At 35.4% G+C, this 18464-nt stretch overlaps 1 protein-coding gene across 10 annotated transcripts in view; it reads right to left on the reverse strand.

The window, feature by feature from the left end:
* Positions 1-18464, reverse strand: part of LOC107519877 (WD repeat containing planar cell polarity effector) — a 298814-nt gene that overhangs the window by 54192 nt on the left and 226158 nt on the right. The window lies entirely within an intron of this gene.

An 18464-nucleotide genomic window follows, 5' to 3' on the forward strand; every position in this document is an offset into this window, starting at 1 on the left:
AAACTGACAGTTCTACTTAACAGAAGCCATTAAAATATTTACAAAGTAGCAGCTGCTCTTGTAAAAAGTATGGCTTTTTGGAGGCATAAAAATAAACATGTTGATAAGTACAAGATAAGCCATTTGTTGGCTTCTTTGTGTACACTGCACAATATATAGAAAACTCTTATATTTACAGAGCAATTATGATATAAAAACCTTTTAAGTTAAAAGGATACAGACTCTGTAAGAACTGTTTACAAGAATTCTTCATACTGATCTTTTAAACAATTTAGGAAGACCCCAAACATAATCCTTTAAGAAGTGTTAGATTTTTTTAAAAAATAAGCTTTGTTCTTGAAAATAATTTTACATTATACACACAGTAGTTCTCTCCTTGTTGAATTCAATTTAGTTCTTTATTGAACTAAAATGTCAGCTGGTGGTCTTATGATACTAATTACAAGTCATAGGAAATTGACCAAGAGAACTAAACTATTTAAAAGTAACTGAATATTTGCATTTTTATGCCTTAATCTACTAATCTTACATTTTATCTATAAACTGAATGACTGATTGTCTTTTTAAAAACACTTTTAAAAAACAAACATTAATTGTTAAAATCTGTAATGTTGTTAATTTTATTAGTTTTCTTAAAAGAGCAATGATATGCAGTTTTTACAATACTAGCTTATGCAGCAAGGGAAAAATATAAGAAAGTGGCTTTTGGTAAAGTCTTCACAGTTTCATGGAAGAGTGATATAGGTCATGCTCCTGGGATATGAGCTTATTAATTTTACTTAATGACTTCTGCTTACTGATAAGATCATTAGACTGAAAAAAAATCTCTGGTAGTGATTTTTAAATTTCTGATAGTTAAGAGCTTCAGAAAACCACATATTATAATTTAATATTCATATAAATTAAACCTTTAAAAGTATTTTGAGAATGTTTTTCTTTCCAAGTTTTTTTCTTGTCCCTCCATATACAATATTTTTTATGCTGTTCTCAAGGAAAATAATATTTTTAGTTCTTTTAGAACTAGAAAAAGGCATAAGACTAAGATGGTAATGGAGGGAAGTGTTGGCATGCTCAGTAAGAATCAACAGCTTATCTAAAGTAAAAAAGCAGGAAAGAAGAACCAAAAAAAAAAAAAAAAAGATGTGAGCATAGGCATCTTATCTTTTAGTGTTAATGTTATGAGGTCCTACACTGTTAGTCTCAGCTATTGCAAAGTGATCATATGATCTGTATGAAAGTCATGCCCTTCAGTGTAAGAAATGCAGAATATATTGTGTTGAATAGTTCAGTTTTCATTAGAAAATATGTAAGCACAAACAGGAAAAATATGTACATTATTAATAATAATGTGTTTTCACAATACTTTATGAATGAAAGTTTGTTTTTAACATTGGGTTTTCCTTTGCCATCTGTTGAGATCTTTGATATATGTACCTCAGTGGAAATAAATAATGACAGTTCATTCTTTGGGGAGATGTAATATAACTGACTCTGTACAACTCAAGTTTGAACTGCATGGGTCCACTTATATGTGGATTGTTTTTTTAATAAATACAGTTGTCTTTTCATATCCATGGGTTTTGAATCTGCAGATTCAACTAAGCATGGATCAAAACCAGGATTTCCAGTCCATGAGTGAGAACCAAAAGTGGAGGGCTAACTGTATGCATTGTTCTGTGCCATTTTATATAAGGCACTTGAGCATCTGTGGATTTTGATATCCACATGGGTCATGGAAGCAGTCCCCCACAGATACCAAGAGTTTACTGTAGTTAAGTTTTGGGGGAGTCAAAAGTTATATGTAGATTTTGTGTGGGGGATAGGCACTCCTAACCCTTACATTGTTCAAGGGGTCAATTCTGCATGTGTATAAAATTATTTTCTTGACCAGGTGTTTTTGGAGTTAGATTTATAGAAGTGGGATTTCTGGGTGAAAGGGTAATAATGTTTTATTAGATACTGCCAGATTCGCTTATATAAGCTTTATATTATTTTATACTCCCTCTGGCAGTATATGAGAATGTAGGTGTCATTACAGCCTTGCCAAGAGAATATGTTGTCAGACTTTTGGAATCTAACAGGTAGAAAATATCTCAGAGTAGTTTTAATTTGTTGTGAACTCTCTGTTCATATCTTTAGTCCATTTTCCTTTAGGACTGTGGTTCTTTTTGTTCTCTATTTTTAGAAGCTCTTTATAGCTACTTAGACATACTAAATTTTTGTTGATGTTAGTTGCAAATATTTTCCCATTCGTCATGTCCTAAAAATTAGTTTCCTGTTTTTTTGCCTATAAAATATTTTAATTTTAGGTTATTAATTTTTCATTTTTCCCTTTTACTTCTGGATTTTGAAACATAGTGTGTTTATTTTCTGTTTTTGCCATACCAATCACCACAAATTTAGCAGCTTATATCATATATTATCTCACTGTTCTGTGCATCAGAAGTCCAGGTACATGCAGCTTGTTTGGGCCTGGGACCTTAACAAGGTTGAAATCATGCTGTCGTCTTGTTGTCTGGCTGTTTTCTGGAGGTTCTATGAGGAAGAGTCTTTTCCCAAGCTCATTCATGTTGCTGACTGAATTCACTTCCTTGAGGTTGTAGCTCTGAGGCCACCCTTTCCTTACTGCCTATCACCTAGGGCTATCCTTTGCTCCTAGAGATTGTTTGTGTTGCTTCTCAGGTACTATTTTTATTCAATCTTTCCTTCTACATTTTTTTAAGGGGGAGGATTTACTTTATTGTTGATTCCTGGTTTTTAAAGTTGTATCTGATTATTTTGAATTTCATTTTTTATAAGTATTAAGTGTTGTAAAATTTTCTCTGATAACTCAAATATTTTGATATATAAGATTTTCATTTTAATTTATTTTTATTTTTTAATTACCTACATTTGAACCCTTTTACTCTATCCACCTCCCTCATCCTCCCTCCTCCCACGCTCTGGTAACTACTAGTCTATTGTCCAGGTCATGAGTCTCTGTTTGTCCTCTTCGTTTGTTCCTTTTAGGTTTACATCCTATGTATAAGTGATATCATGTGGGTTTCAACTTTTTCTGTCCGGCTTATTTTGCTTAGCATGATTATGTCGAGGTCTACCCATGTTGTCACAAATGGCAGTATTCATCACTTCTTATGGCTGAGTAACATTCCATTGTATATATGTACCACAGCTTCTTTTTTTTAATTTATTTTTCTGTGTTAACATTGGTTAACAAAATCCAATAAATTTCAGCTGTAGACTTTAACAGTAAGGCATCTGTATATGTATTTACACTGTCGTTTACCTCCCATAGTTAGAGTTCTTTCTGTCACCACATTTAACCTCTTTTACCCTGTCTACCTCTCTCCTCCCCTCTGGTAAACACTAGTCTGTTGTCCATGAGTCTCTGTTTTTCTGTCCTGTTCATTTGTTGCTTTTGGGTTTATATCCCACATATAAGTTATATTACGTGATTTTCATCTTTTTCTGTCTGGCTTAATTCGCTTAGCACGATTATCTTGAGGTCCATCCACGTTGTTGCAAATAGCATTATTTCATCTCTTTTTAAGCTGAGTAATAGTCCATTGTATATATGTACCACAGCTTCTTTATCCAATCATCTATCGTAGAACACTTCAGTTGCTTCCATGTCTTGGCCACTGTGAATAGTGCTGCTATGAACATCTGTGTGCAAATATGGGTTTTCAAGTCTTTGGGGTAAATACCCAGTAGAAGGACTGCTGGATCATATGGTAGATCAATTCTTGGTTATTTGAGGAACCTCCATACTGTTTTCCATAGTGGCTATACCAATTTGTAGTCCTACCAGCAGTGTCTGAGGGTCCTTTTTTCTCCACATCTTCTCCAATATTAGTTATTACTTGTCTTGTTGATTATAGCTATTCTAACAGGTGTGAGATGGTATCTAATTATGGTTTTGATTTGCATTTCCCATGTAGCTAGCAACGTTGAGCATCTTTTCAAATATTTGTTGGCCATGTGGTTGTCCTCTAGGAAGAAGTCTCTGTTCAGGTCCTCTGCCCAATTTTTGATTGGATCATTTGTTTTTTGTTATTGAGTCGTATGAGTTCTTTGAATATTTTGGATATCAGGCCCTTATTAGAGGTGTTGCTTGCAAATATATTTTCCCATTTGGATGGTTTTCTCTTTATCGTGTTGACAATTTCTTTTGCCAAGCAGAAGCTTTTTATTTTGATGTAGTCACATTAATTTGTTTTAGCTTTTACTTCCCTTGCTTTTGAGGTCTAATTCATAAACTCCTCTTTAAGCCCAAGGTCCTTCAGTGTAGTTCCTCTGTTTTCTTCTATGCATTTTATTGTTTCAGGTCTTATATTTAGACCTTAATCCATTTGAGTTAATTTTGGTGTGTGGTGATAGACAACAGTCTAGTTTCATTCTTTTGCAGGTGGCTTTCCAGGTTTCCCAGCACCATTTATTGAAGAGGCTTTCCTTTCTCCACAGTATGTCTTTGGCTTTTTGTCAAAATTATTTGCCCATATAAACATGAGTTTATTTCTGGACTCTCAATTCTGTTCCACTGGTCTGTGTGTCTCTTTTTCTATCAGTAGCATACTGTTTTGATTATTGTCACTTTGTAGTATAATTTGAAGGCAGGCAGAGTGATGCCTCTAGCCTCATTCTTTTTTCTCAAGATGGCTTTGGCAATTTGGGGTCTTTTGTGCTTCCATACAAATCTGATGATTTTTTGTTCTATTTCTTTTAAAAAGGCCAATGGGATTTTGATGGGGATTGCATTAAATCTGTATAATGCTTTAGGTAATAAGATCTTTTGTAACTATATTGAGCCTTCCAATCGAAGAACATGGAATATATTTCCATTTCTTTGTATTTTCTTTGATTTATTTTAATAGAGTCTTATAATTTTCAACATATAGATCCTTCACATGTTTTGTTAAACTTATTCCTAGGTGTTTTATTCTTTTTGTTGCAATTGCAAAAGGAATTATTTTTTCCACTTCTTTTTCTGACACTTCATTATTAGAGTATACAAACACTATGGATTTTTGAATGTTGATTTTGTATCCAGAAACTTTACTGTATTTGCTTATTGTTTCTAGTAGTGTCTTATAGAGTCATTAGGGTTTTCTATATAGTAAACCACGTCATCTGCAAATAGTAACAGTTTGACTTCTTCATTTCCTATTTGGATGCCTTTTATATGTTTCTTTTGTCTGACTGCACTTTCTAGGACCTCCAATGTTATATTTAATGACAGTGGCAATAGTGGACAGCTTTGTTGTTCCTTATCTTAGAGGGAAGGTTTTTAGTTTTTCACCATTAAGTATAATGTTGGCTGAGGGTTTGTCATATATGGCCTTTGTTATGTTAAGGTATTTTCCTTTTTTAACTGATTTTGTTAAGTGTTTTGATCATAAATGGATCTTGTTGAAGGCTTTTTCTGCATCTATTGATATGATCATATGATTCTTATGTTTTAATTTATTTATGTGGTGTATCAGATTAATCAGTTTGTGTATGTCGAACCATTCCTTTGACCCTGGGATGAAGCCCACTTGATCGTGGTATATAATCTTTTTAATACATTGCTGTATTCTGTTAGCTAGTATCTTATTTAGAATTTTTGCATCTATGTTCATGAGACATATTGGTCTGTAGTTTTTTTCTGTTATCTTTACCAGGTTTTAGTATCGGAGTAATATTGGCTTCATAAAATGAGTTGGGAAGTATTGCCTTCTCTTCAATTTTTTTGTTAGAGTGTGAGGAGAACAGGTATTAAATCTTCTTTGAATGTTCAATAGAATTCATTGGTGAAGCCATCTGGTCCTGGACTTTTACTTTTTGGTAAGTTTTTGATGATTGTTTCAATTTCCATACTGCTGATAGGTGTATTTAGATTATCCGGTTCTTGATTCAGTCTAGGAAGATTGTATTTTTCTAAGTACTGGTCCATTTCTTCTAGGTTATTAAATTTGGTGTTATGTACTTTTTCATAGTATTCTTGTAAGATCCTATGTATTTCTGCGATGTCAGTCGTAATCTCCCCTCTTACATCCGTGATTTTGTTTACTTGTGCCCTTTCTCTTTTTTCTTTAGTGAGTCTAGCCAGGGGTTTGTCAATTTTACCGACCTTCTCAAAGAACCAGCTCTCCGTTGCATTTATTTCTTCTTTTGTTTTGTTTTTGTTATTGTTTTCAATTTCATTTATTTCTTCTCTAATTTTGATTATTTCTTTCCTTCTGCTGACTTTAGACCTCATTTATTCTTCCTATTCTAGTTTTTTAATATGAAGCATTAGTTAGTTCATTTGGGCTCATTCATGTTTTTGGAGATAGGCCTGTAATGATACAAATTTTTCTCTTGTGACCACTTTTGCTGTGTTCCAAAAGTTTCGATATGCTGTACTATCATTATCATTTGTTTCTGTGTATTTCTTGATTGTTTTTTTTTTCTTCTCTGACCCAGTTATTCTTCAGTAGTATGTTGTTTAGTCTTTATGTATTTGTGGTTCTTTCTTCTTTCTCTTTATAGTTGATCTCTAGTTTCAAAGCATTATGATCAGAGAATATGGTTGGTATGATTTCAACCCTCTTATATTTGTTGAGGCTATCTCTGTGTCCCAGTATGTGGTCGATTCTTGAGAATGTTCCATGTGCACTAGAGAAGAATGTATAAGCCGCTATTTGGGAATGGAAGGCTCTGTAAATGTTAATTATGTCCAGTTGGTCAATCCGACAGTGGGTTATTTGGTCTGTTTCTCCCTTTAGTTCTGTTTTGGTCTGTTTCTCCCTTTAGTTCTGTTAGTAATTGCTTTATATATTTCGGGGCTCCCTGATTGGGAGCATAGATATGAATAAGTATTATGTCTTCTTGGTGCATGAATATCAATATGAAGTGTCTCTCCATATCTTTCTTTACATTCTTTATGTTGAAGTCTGTTTCATCTGATATTAGTACCACTACTGCTTCTCTTCTCTGAATGTCATTTGCTTGAAATCTCAGGTTCCACCCTTTCACTTTGAGTCTATATTTGCCATCTTTGGAGCTGAGATGTGTCTCCTGGAGGCAGCATATTGTTGGGTTTTGTGTTTTGATCCAGTCTGCAACTCTTTGCCTTTTTATTGGTGAGTTCAGTCCATTTACATTTAAGGTGATTATTGAAATATGGCCATTTTATCTTTCGCTTGCTGGTAGCTCAGTATTTCCATTGCTTCCTTGTCCTTGCGTTTCTGTTTTCTTTATTTGGTTAACTTTTGTGGGTTTTGCCTCTGGTACTTGTTTTATGTTATATACTTCAGTTCTGAATCTTTAGCATGTGGTTACCATTACAAATATGTAGAGGATAGTTACACACACACACACACACACACACACACACACACACACAGTAGTCTACTTTCTTCTGTACGTGCTTCATCTCCATTTCCCTTTATGAATTTGGATCTTTGAGTCCTCCCCTTTTCAGTCATTGTTGTTTCAATTTGACCGTATGTATTCTGAACATTTATTACTATCTTGGTATAGCAAATCTCTTCTTATTGTTTAAGCTTATTATGCCCTATGCTTAGTAAGAGTTGTAGTCCTCTGCTTCTGTGTGCCTGCTAGTCGCCTTATTCCTCGTTATGTATTTTTTTTATTTGTCATTTTGTTTTAGGTGAGCTGACACCTTTAATGCATGCCTTGTAGTGGAGAATCGCCTCAATTTTGTATGTCTGGAAAGGTCTTTATTTCTCCTTCAGATCTAAAGGGGAACTTTGCTGGATACATTATTCTTGGTTGGTAGTTCCTTTCATTTAATAGTTTGAAGATTCGATTCTACTCCTTTCTGGCTTGAGAGGTTTGTGCTGAGAAGTCCGACCATAATTTAATGGGTTTTCCTTTATTGGTTACTGTCTTCTTTTCCCCTGGCTGCACTGAGAATTCTTTCTCTTTCGTTGAGTTTGGTTAATTTTAATACACCGTGTCTTGAAAAGGCGTTTTTAGGTTGAGATAATGGAGTGTTCTTTTGACTTCTTGAATTCCAGTCTCCAGCTCTTTCCTGTTGTAGTACTTATGTACAGATCCCATGTTCAGATATGCTGGTGTGCAGTTTGTGTATTTTTGTTGAGTTTTAGGTGCATAGCTTATTTTTGTTTCAAGGGGATGTATTTCTGCCATGCTTCTGACATCACCCAGGCCTCTTCATTATTTTTATTTTCAAGAAATTCTGTAATTTAACTTGATGTAAGAATTCTTCAATACTAAAAGTTTCCAAGTGACAGGTCTTTTAGCGTTTATTATTAATTTCTTATTTTACTGCTCTCAGAAGGGTCAGAGTATTCTTTTCTATATTTCTGTTCTTTCAGATTTACAGGTTTATTGATGTTTTCTTTGTAACCTAAGATATGACTTGTTTTCCTGAATGTTTTCATGAGCAGTGCACAAAGGTTCCCTTTCTCCACATCCTTGCCTTATTATTTCTTATCTTTTTGATAATAGCCATTTTCCCAGGTGTGGGATAATACCTCATTGTGTTGTTTTGATTCGCATTTTCCTGATGATTAGTGATGTTGAGCACATTTTTGTGTACCATTTGTTCATCTGTATTGCTTCTTTGGGAGTTTCTATTCAGATCTTCTGTCCATTTTTTAATTGAATCTTTTTTCTATTGAGTATTATGAGTTTCCTATTTATTTTGGATATTAACCTTTCATCAGGTATATGATTTTCAGCTATTTCTTAACAATCTGTAGGTTGCCTTTCCATTTTGTTGGTGGTTTCCTCATTTTTTGATATTCATGTGTTTTCTCCTTTAAATTCTCTAGTTATCATAAGGCATTGAGTTTTTTTGTTGTATAATCCTTCTAGTTTAACCATTTATGAAATAATTTGTCTCTTGTTTCTAGTTATTTTCTTAACTCTTTCATCTCTAAAAAATCTTCTATAATCACCTCATTTCTTAGTATCTCTAATACTGGTTTCTGTTTTTCATAACTTCTATCATTATATTAATTTATTTAAGTTTATTTTAGACTAGTAGGATTATTCTGTAGTGTTTTCTTTGTAGAGAAATTATTCTGTTCTTGTTTTTTTTTTCAAAAGTAGCTTTGTATGAGATTTGATTGCCATCTTTTACTGTTATTCATTTTTATGAGAAATTGGTTTTTCTGTACATTTTAGAAGGCAGAATTGGCCAAGATAATTTTTTTATCTTTGTAGGTCTAGGGTAGCAGCCCCCAACATTTTTGGCACCAGGGAATGGTGCTCCTATGAGAATCTAATACCCGATGACCTGAGGTGGAGCTGAGGTGGTGATGCTAACCCTGGAGAGCTGCTACAAATACAGATGAAGCTTTGCTTGCTCACCCCCTGCTATGTGGCCCAGTTCCTAACAGGCCATGGACCAGTACCGGTTTGTGGTCCAGGAGTTGGGGACCCTAGGTCTAGAGCACATGTATCTGTTGTGTTTATCAAGTAGTTAAAAATATGGTCTCCTATTAGTTTATTCAGACCACTGTATCAAAATGCCACAGACTGGGTAGCTGATAAACAATAGGAATTAATGTCTTATGGTTGTGGAGGCTGAAAGTCCAAGAACAGGGTATCAGCATGGTAGTGTCCTGGTGAAGGTCCTCTTCCAGGTTGTAGATTGTTGACTTTTCACTGTTCTCATACAGTAGAAGGGAGTGAGGAATCTCTCTGGAGCCTGTTATATAAGAACACTAATCCCACTCATGAGGGCTCCACCCTCATGATCTAATCACCTTCCAAAGGCTCCCATCTCCTAGTACCATCACTTTAGGTATTAGGATTTCAATGTATGAATTTTGGGAGGACACAAACATTCAGGCCAGGGCACCTGTATTCTGTCCTTTAATTTCAACTGTTTTTTTTTTTTTTTTTCCTGTGGCCCTATTGTGCCTATTATGCCAAACTTGGGATCTACTAACACTGTTTCCCCTCAGTTTGGTGAATTTATCTAGAAAGGTTTTTAGATTTGTTAGTTTTAAGCATCTGCCAGACCCAGAATCTAGACCATTACAGAAGCTCTATACCTTCCCACAGATCCACTGTATCTACAAATTATAGCCTACGGTGTACCCCCCCCCCCCAATTTCTGCTACTGTTTTGAGAATGGCCCTGCAAAATTTTCTGATAAGTAATTGAGGTTTCCATTTCTCAGATAAAAATCCGCTAACTGTTCCTCTGCTTCTCCCATGAAGTTTTTATTAACGTGTGTGTGTGAGACCCCACTTTAATAGTCTGTATTCATACTGAAAATCAAGATCGAGTGAGGTTTTGCTCTTCTGCTCCATGGGAGGTTTCAGTCCTTTCAGAGCTTGACTTAGGACACCTGCATTACTGTTTCACAGGTGTAAATACCAGTTAAGCTCCCTACCTGACAGTGTCCCTGGAGTGGGCTGTGCCTGGCTAGTGTGACTGGATGCTTGGAGCCAGAAGCAAGAGACTGTTGGGGTTCAACCCTCTCTTCCCTTCACTGGGTCAGTGAAAAAACAGAGTGAAGAAGACCTAAATCCTTTCCTGTGGCCTATGAGTTTACAGGATCTGCTCCCTGCCCGCCTCCCCAAAACTCTTTCCCTACTGCTCCTGATTCTTCACTTCTCTCTAACCATACTGGCCTTTCTGCCCTTTCTACTCAAGACTTTTGCTTTTTTTCTTTCTTCTGCTTATTATCTCTTCTCTCAGACCTTTTTTTCAGAGCTAGCTGTATCAATTTTGTTAGACCCTGCCCAAATGTCTACTTCCTTAATTAAAAAAAAAATCTTGCCACTTTTTTTTTTCTATTAATTTCTTTCATACAACTTATCAATATTGAAAACTACATTATATACTTATTTTGGATATTACCCTAAATTCTTTAAGTTCATTTTTCCAAACAAATCCTCAGCATGTTAACTGTCATTATCTATCATTTTGTCCTCTCATTTTTTTTAACATTTTAATAATTTTTGCTTAGGACTTCCAAATTTTCTCTAGAACGGGTCTTTTCTCTTGAGCTTGCTAAATTATACATTTATTTAGTAAATTTCATTTATCAAGTTCATGGCATTATTGTGAATGCTTTGGTAACAGAGAAAGGGGATCAAATAACATGATTAAAATAATCTCCTTATCCTTAAGGAGCTAGTAGAATGTTATATAATTGTAGAAATATACATGTTTCTTAAGCAAGTGATATTAGAGAAGTGAAGGTCATTTCCAAATGTGATAGTCCAGGATGTTTTCATAAATGAGGTAGCATTTCATATAGGCCTTAGAAAATTTTTTGGTTTAGGGTAATAGAAGAGAAGAATCAGATATCTCAAAAGGAAGTGAGCAAATGCATCTAGGCCTCAAGATTTTATTAGTGAATGGTTAGCCCTTTGGTATGGATGGGGCACGGATTCATAAAAAGGAACTGTGGAGACGGAGCCTGAGAGATAATTAAGAGCTATATTTTGAAAGGTGCTTTAAACCGTGGTAACGAACATAGATTATTTAATGACTGCGGACTTTCCTAAAACTTCTCAAAGGTTGATAAATCCCAAACAAGTGGCATCTGACTTTGGCATGCCCCATACTTCTTGTTAGTCATCCTCAAGTCTGGTACTAGTGGCAGCTGGCCTCAGTTTGTAGTTTAGTCGCTCCAAGTCCAGCGCAGGTGGAAAACATCTGCATATTGCTCTGTGGCTCATGCCAGGTGGCCCTGGGCAGGGCACAGGCTGTGGCTGAACTCGGCCTGTGGCCAGGCTCCTCCCAGGGCCAGCACATCCAGTGGCCAGTTCACTAAGGCATAGCACCACCTGGCCACCTCCACAAATGACACACCAAAGGGGCAGACTTGGCTGGCACCAGAGCCTTAGTAAAGTGAATCCTGCTCTGTAGGGTTAGCCCTTGCACAAAAGTTTCTCCAGCTCCTCCACTGTATGCCAGTCCTCACACTCTTTAACCCTGAGGGTCATTCCACACACCCCCCACCACCACCATTGACATGCAAACAACAACTAAGGCTCAACTGCAACAGAAGAGCACGCAAAACCCACAGAAGGGACACACACCTAGAGCACCTGGCTCAAGTGACCAGGGAAACTGTGCCACTGGACTCCACAGCACGTCTACTACATAAGGCTACTCTACTAAGACCAGGAGATACAGCAGCTCTATCTCATACATAGAAACAGATATAGGGAGTGTGCCAAAATGGGGAGACAAACATGTCCCAAATGAAAGAACAGAATAAAGCTCCAGAAGAAAAACTAAACAAAATGGAGACAGGCAATCTCTACCAGATTCAGAGTTCAAAACACTGGTTATAAGGATACTCAGTGATTTCACTGGGAACTTCAAAAAAGAGACAGGAAACATAAAAATGGAGACAGAAAACATAAAAAAGAACCAGATAGAAATGGAGAATGCAATAACTGAAATTAACCCATTTCCCATTTTCCCTGAGAATACTTGCCAGTGGCGCTTGCAGCTGCAGTGTTTACCCAGAGATAACTCGTAGATTACAGTCTTAAACTTACCCCCAAAGTTTGCCATGAAATATCTAATTTTTTTTATTTTCACATCACTCTAGTATCTCGATATTATTTTCATATCACTCTAGTATCTTTGGAAACAAATGATATCATTCTGTGTATAGCATTGTTTTTAGTAGCTGTATATCCATTTACAAAATATAATTCTCAATTGCTGAAAATGTCAAATTCTGGAAAACACAGCATTCCTATGCTTGATGTTAATATCATTCTCAAACAGCCGAAGATTCATTTGATAAATCTGATTTATGTATACATTTCTGTTACATTAGTATTACAGACAAGTCCTGTTTGGAAATAACTCCAAGAACAGTTTTATATCTTATTTTCCCATTGAAAAGCAGTCAGATTTGCTTCAGCCTCAAAGGGTGTGTTTATGTAAAATTAACACTGGCAGCTAGCTACACTTGTTTTTTCTAAATGGAATATGGATTAAGAATACATTAGAGGTAATCAACAGTAGATTATATGAAGCAGAGGATCAAATCAGCAATTTGGAAGTAAGGTAGCAGATAACACCCAATCGGAAAAGCAAGAAAAAATCTAAAACTATAAGGAAAGTTTAAGGGACCTCTGGGACAACATCAAGCATACTGACATTTGCATCCCAGGGGAACCAGAAAAGAGAGAGGGCAAGGAAATGAAAACCTATTTCAAGAAATAATGATAGAAAACTCCTCGAACCCAGTGAAGGAAATAGGAACCCAGGAAGCACAGAGGGTCCCAAACAGAAGGAACTCAGGCCACATACCAAGACACATCATAAATAAAATGCCAATCCATAAAACAAGAACTAAAATAATCTGTTAGAACAAAGGTCACCAAACTATGGGTAAGCCAAATCCAGCCTGCTGCCTGTTTTTATGCAGCTATAAGTTAAGAATGATTTTACAATTTTAACAGTTGTGAAAAAGTCAAAAGAATATTTTGTGGCATGTGAACATTATATGAAATTTGTATTTCAGTGTTCATAAATAAAGTTTTATCGGAACTCAACTTTTATCATTTACACATTGTCTATGGCTGCTTTTGTACAATGGCAGAGTTGAGTAGTTGTATCAGAAACAGTATAGCCCACAAAGTCTGAAATATTTACCATCTGCTCACCTCTGCCTTGGAATACTTTATTAACCAAGAAAACTTGGGCCATTAGAATCACAGGCTTCAAATCATCTCTCCAGGTTCATTTTGGCTCTGACAGAATAATTAACACAACTTGTTTGATCCTCAATTAGTAGGTTTTCATTCATGACTTACACTTTTGAGATTAACAAATAAAGTATTTGAAATAGTTTTCTTTTTCCTAAGCTAAAACCTTACCTTACAGCTGTCATCCTAGAGAATAAAAGGGAAGACTAACATATCATTTTGTGCCGGGCCACATAATTAAAGGACAAGTGCACACATTGCTAGGTTGAGATGAAAAGTGACTGAAATTTGAACTGTTAGCTTTCCCTTGTTACTTCAAAACTAGTTTGAGCTTTAAACATCAACTTACAGGTGTTTATCTTTTTTTACTTGTCACATAAATAGACTTCCTGAGACATAGTTTTGTGGTTTGATCCACCTCAAAAAGAAAACCCCAAGAATTCTACAATTTAATCTACAGATGAAGACTAGACTACCTAATGTCCCTTAAGGTTGCCTCCATCCATGGACACATCCTTCATAAACACTGAGATATGAAAAAATAAAAGTGTCACTACTGAATACTAAGTTACTGAGCAATTACACAGAAAAGTCTTTACCTCCAAGTTTGAGCAATGACCAGAATTCAATTTAGTAATTCATTGTAAAAGAATTAAAACCTTTAATACTTATCTAAAAGCTAGACATTTGAATTATCTTATTGAAATTAGACCACACAAGTTATTTTGTTCCAAGTAAGGTTTTGATCTGGGAAGAAAGAGGGGATGAGGGATTTTCATTGACTATATTGTACTTTTCTGTACAATTTGAATTTTTTGGATGAGCTCACATTACTTTTATTATTAAGAGCAGTTAAGATTAAATTATCTAATATTCAGGAAAGAATATTTAGAATATTACTAGTTAGAAGTCAAACTAATTTTTATTTTCATCCCTATTTCAGTTCAAAATTGTACAGTTATTAGAAAAGTACGTGGATATATACTTCTGCATTTATTTTATTTTTAATGTAAAATTAAGCATTTGTCAAAAAATACAGCATGCTTTATGACATGGATTGTTCCATATTTCTTTATAAAGATAGTAAAGGTCTACAGTGAAGTTTTTGCTTTTAATAACAATTTTAATTCAGTATATATATATATATAGTTGTACTAAAACACATTATTAATAAGATCTTTTAAAATACTAGTTCAAAACCTGCCAACAATTAATAAAATTACTTTTTCATTCTCAGTCTGAAATAGTTGCTGAAATAATGAAGGCTGAATTGGCTAATTGTGATGTTTAAATATACAACTTACACACATGTATAGTGTCATAAATCTTCTTTGCATTGCTCTTTACTATTTGGGTTTATTTAGGTTTTTTTTCCAGATGGATGCTTTTATGAGCCAAAATGTAGGAGCATTTTCTGAATTTACCTTTAGGCATTTAAGACAAAAAAAGCAGCAGTATTATAACCTGACTTGTTTAAAATATCCCTATGCTACTCTGAATGACAGTTTACAATTTACAAGTAGGGTGTGGCTAATAAAGTCACTGAAGCAGACATAAGCATAGGTTTTCCCTTATACACACTCCTGGACTGTCAGTCACATATCCCAAATGCTTCGTTGCACAGGCATGCCAATAACTAAAACAACATTTTATCATTTTGTACTCAGTGGCTTTTAAAAGGCCATATAACCCTATCAGTGTCTGAAAACACCAGATTAAAGTTGAAGTCTTCAAACAAACTTCTATTCCATATCAAAGAGTAAAATTTCCTGTTCTGCTTTGTTTTCAACATTTTCTGTGCAGTAACTTTTATATATCTAGAAGATGTTAATACAAATGACTTAAATACGTATATTGTCTTCAGTCGTTTAATGCATATTTTATACGTGTTAAGATCTAGTAAAAACAAAACAAAACAACAGCAACTAAAAACCATATGGCTATACTACACCCCTTCCTCTGATGCCCCGAACATGGCATCCTTAGTAATTTTATTGTTTATATATTATCTGTCTATATTCTATCTTTTGTGTGGTAACCTGGTATATAGTATTAATTTAAAGGTATATATTAGGGTAGTAGAAGCAGGGTTTTAAGGTAATAAAAGTTCTACTTGTGGATTAGCATTTTCTAGTTTTAGAAAATTGTTTTCTATTATAGCAGATTTCAAAACTAGACATGAGATTGTTGGGAGATTGTTATTTTTTTGCATATCTTCTATGATTGGAGCATGGGGTGAGACAATAACTTGAGAGGTGTAGGGAGGAGCAGCAGGACTGACTGGGCAAATCTGACTGAACATGTACAACTCTAGAAGTCTCTAGGATAATTTTGGCTAAAATGGATAGTATGGATGTGTCCTGGAGGAAAATGGTGTTTCTAACTTTGATTATGTCTCTTGATGACTGTTGTCTATTGCTTGGTACATTAGAATGTTTTCTCTTAGTTTTTTTAGATTTCTTAGTCTGAAGTCCTTCCTAACTAATGATTGGTGAGGGTTTATGAAGTTACTCAGTGGTGCAGAGAAAAAGCAGATGTGGAAGTTAAAAATGACTGTGCAGTGATATTCTGTAAATGAATGTAAATTATTATTTATTGGCTATAGTAGCCCTTCAGTTCAGGACTAATGTTTGAGTTATTTTTTTAGATACATAGAACAAAGTGTACTGGCAAATGATTTCCACATCTCCTGGTCTGTATCTTTAGGGGCTTGTCTCTAAAAGGTTCTTGTTAAGGTTAGGCATTGCTATGTGTACATGCCCACTTGTTTTCTCCTAATTGTCTCTATTAATTAAAACTATATGGAGAACTCAAGCAAAGCCTTGTACTTTTTTTGAGAAGGTTCATTAAACAGGGCAACGAAGTTAGAAAAATGGGAGATGAAATAACCTGTGAATCCCAGAAGAGTTTAAATATCTTTGATGAAGGAGTGTGGGTTGTCCCACTTGGGGTTGGATCCTTTTCCATAGTTTGATGGAACATTGCCTAGGAGAGTCAACTTCAGGCTTTCAGAGGTGCATTCTTAGGGGTTGGTCCCGTAGTGGTAGAAGCCGAATTGCTTTGCTTGGACAGAGACTCATATAAAGTTGAAAGGATAAAAAAAATCAAAATTTCATCCATTTATAAGGTTACTTCTGATACAAAAGGTCAACCTTTAGAATCTGGCTGAAGCTTGCATGAGCTGAAGGACATCACAAGTTACTTTTAGCTTAAGAATGTCTGGAAGTCTCTTCCACTTAAAAATTCTACTCTTTCAGCACCAAGACTCACTCTGGTGGCAGCTGGCCTCGGTTTCTAGTGTAGTTTCTCGAGGCAACTATAAGCACAATATCTGTGGACTGCTTGCTGAATCTTAATGGGTGGTCCCAGAGGGGCACAGGCTGGAGCGAAACTAGGCCTGCAGCTGAACTCCTTCCAGGACTGTGCCACTGGACACCTACTTCACAATTCCACACTAATAAGACCAGGAGACTTAGGAGCTTTACTTAGAACATAGAAAAGACACAGAAAGGCAGCCAAAATGGGAAGACAAGGAAGCAGAAACCATATGAGAAAACGGAACGGAGATCCAGGAATAATGGAGTCAAGCAATCTAACAGAGGCAGAGTTCAAAACATTGGTCATAAAGATGCTCAGTGAACTTAGGGGAAGTGTAGATGAATTCTGTGAGAATTTTAACAGAGATAAAAATCATAAAAATGTAAATGAGAATTATAAAAAGGAATCAGTCAGAGATGAAGAACACATCTGAGATGAAGAGTATATTCGAGGGAATAAATAGAGTGGATGGATAAAGAAGAGGATCGAACCACTGATACAGAGGTTGGGGAAGCCAACGACACTCAATCAGAATGGCAAGAAAAAAGAAGAACGACTATAATAATAATTTAAGGAACATATAGGACACTATTAAATGTAAATATGTCTGTGTCAGAGGGGTACCAGAAGGAAAACAAGAAGCTGAAGAGCTATCTGAAGAAATAATGATGTCAAACTTCCCTAACCTGGTGGAGGAAATAGACATACAATCTCAGGAAGCTCAGAGAGTCCCAAGAAAGAGGAACCCAAAGAGGCCCACACCAAGACACATCATAATTAAAATGTCAAAGGTCAAATATAAAGAGAAAATCTTAAGAGAAAAGCAGTTAGTTACCTACAAGGGCACACCAATAAGACTGGCAGCTGATATCTCAAAAGAAACTCTGCAGGACAGAAGGGCTTGGAAAAAAATATTCAATATTATGAAAACTGTGGACTTACAACCAAGAATATTTTATCCAGCAAAGTTATCATTTAGAGTCAAAGGACAGATAAAGAGCTGCTCAGACAAAAATAAAATAAAGGAATTTATCAACACCACGCTGGTATTACCGGAAGTGTTGGAGGGACTTCTTTAGGAAGAAAAAACATGTATCAAAAACATGAATAAAGAATGGTAATAACTACATTCCGATCAACAAGTACCTCCCATGGAAAATAATTAAGTGTTTCAACCAAAAGACAGAGTGACTGAATGGATAGGAAAACAAGACCCCTACATATGTTGCCTACAAGAGAATCACTACAGATTAAAAGACACACACAGACTAAAAGGAAGAGGATGGAAAAGATATTGCCGTGATGGACCTAGAGGGTATTGTGCTGCATGAAATAAGTCAGATAAAGACAAATATCACATGATTTCACATACATGTGGAATCTAAAGAACAAAATAACAAAAATGGAAATAAACTCCTAGATACAGAGAATATTTTGAGGGAGAGGGTTGGTGCGGATGGCAAAAAAGGGCAAAGGGATCAAGAAGTACAAATG

Source organism: Rousettus aegyptiacus, unplaced genomic scaffold (genome assembly GCF_014176215.1).
Source record: "Rousettus aegyptiacus isolate mRouAeg1 unplaced genomic scaffold, mRouAeg1.p scaffold_m13_p_7, whole genome shotgun sequence".
NCBI classification, from domain to species: domain Eukaryota; kingdom Metazoa; phylum Chordata; class Mammalia; order Chiroptera; family Pteropodidae; genus Rousettus; species Rousettus aegyptiacus.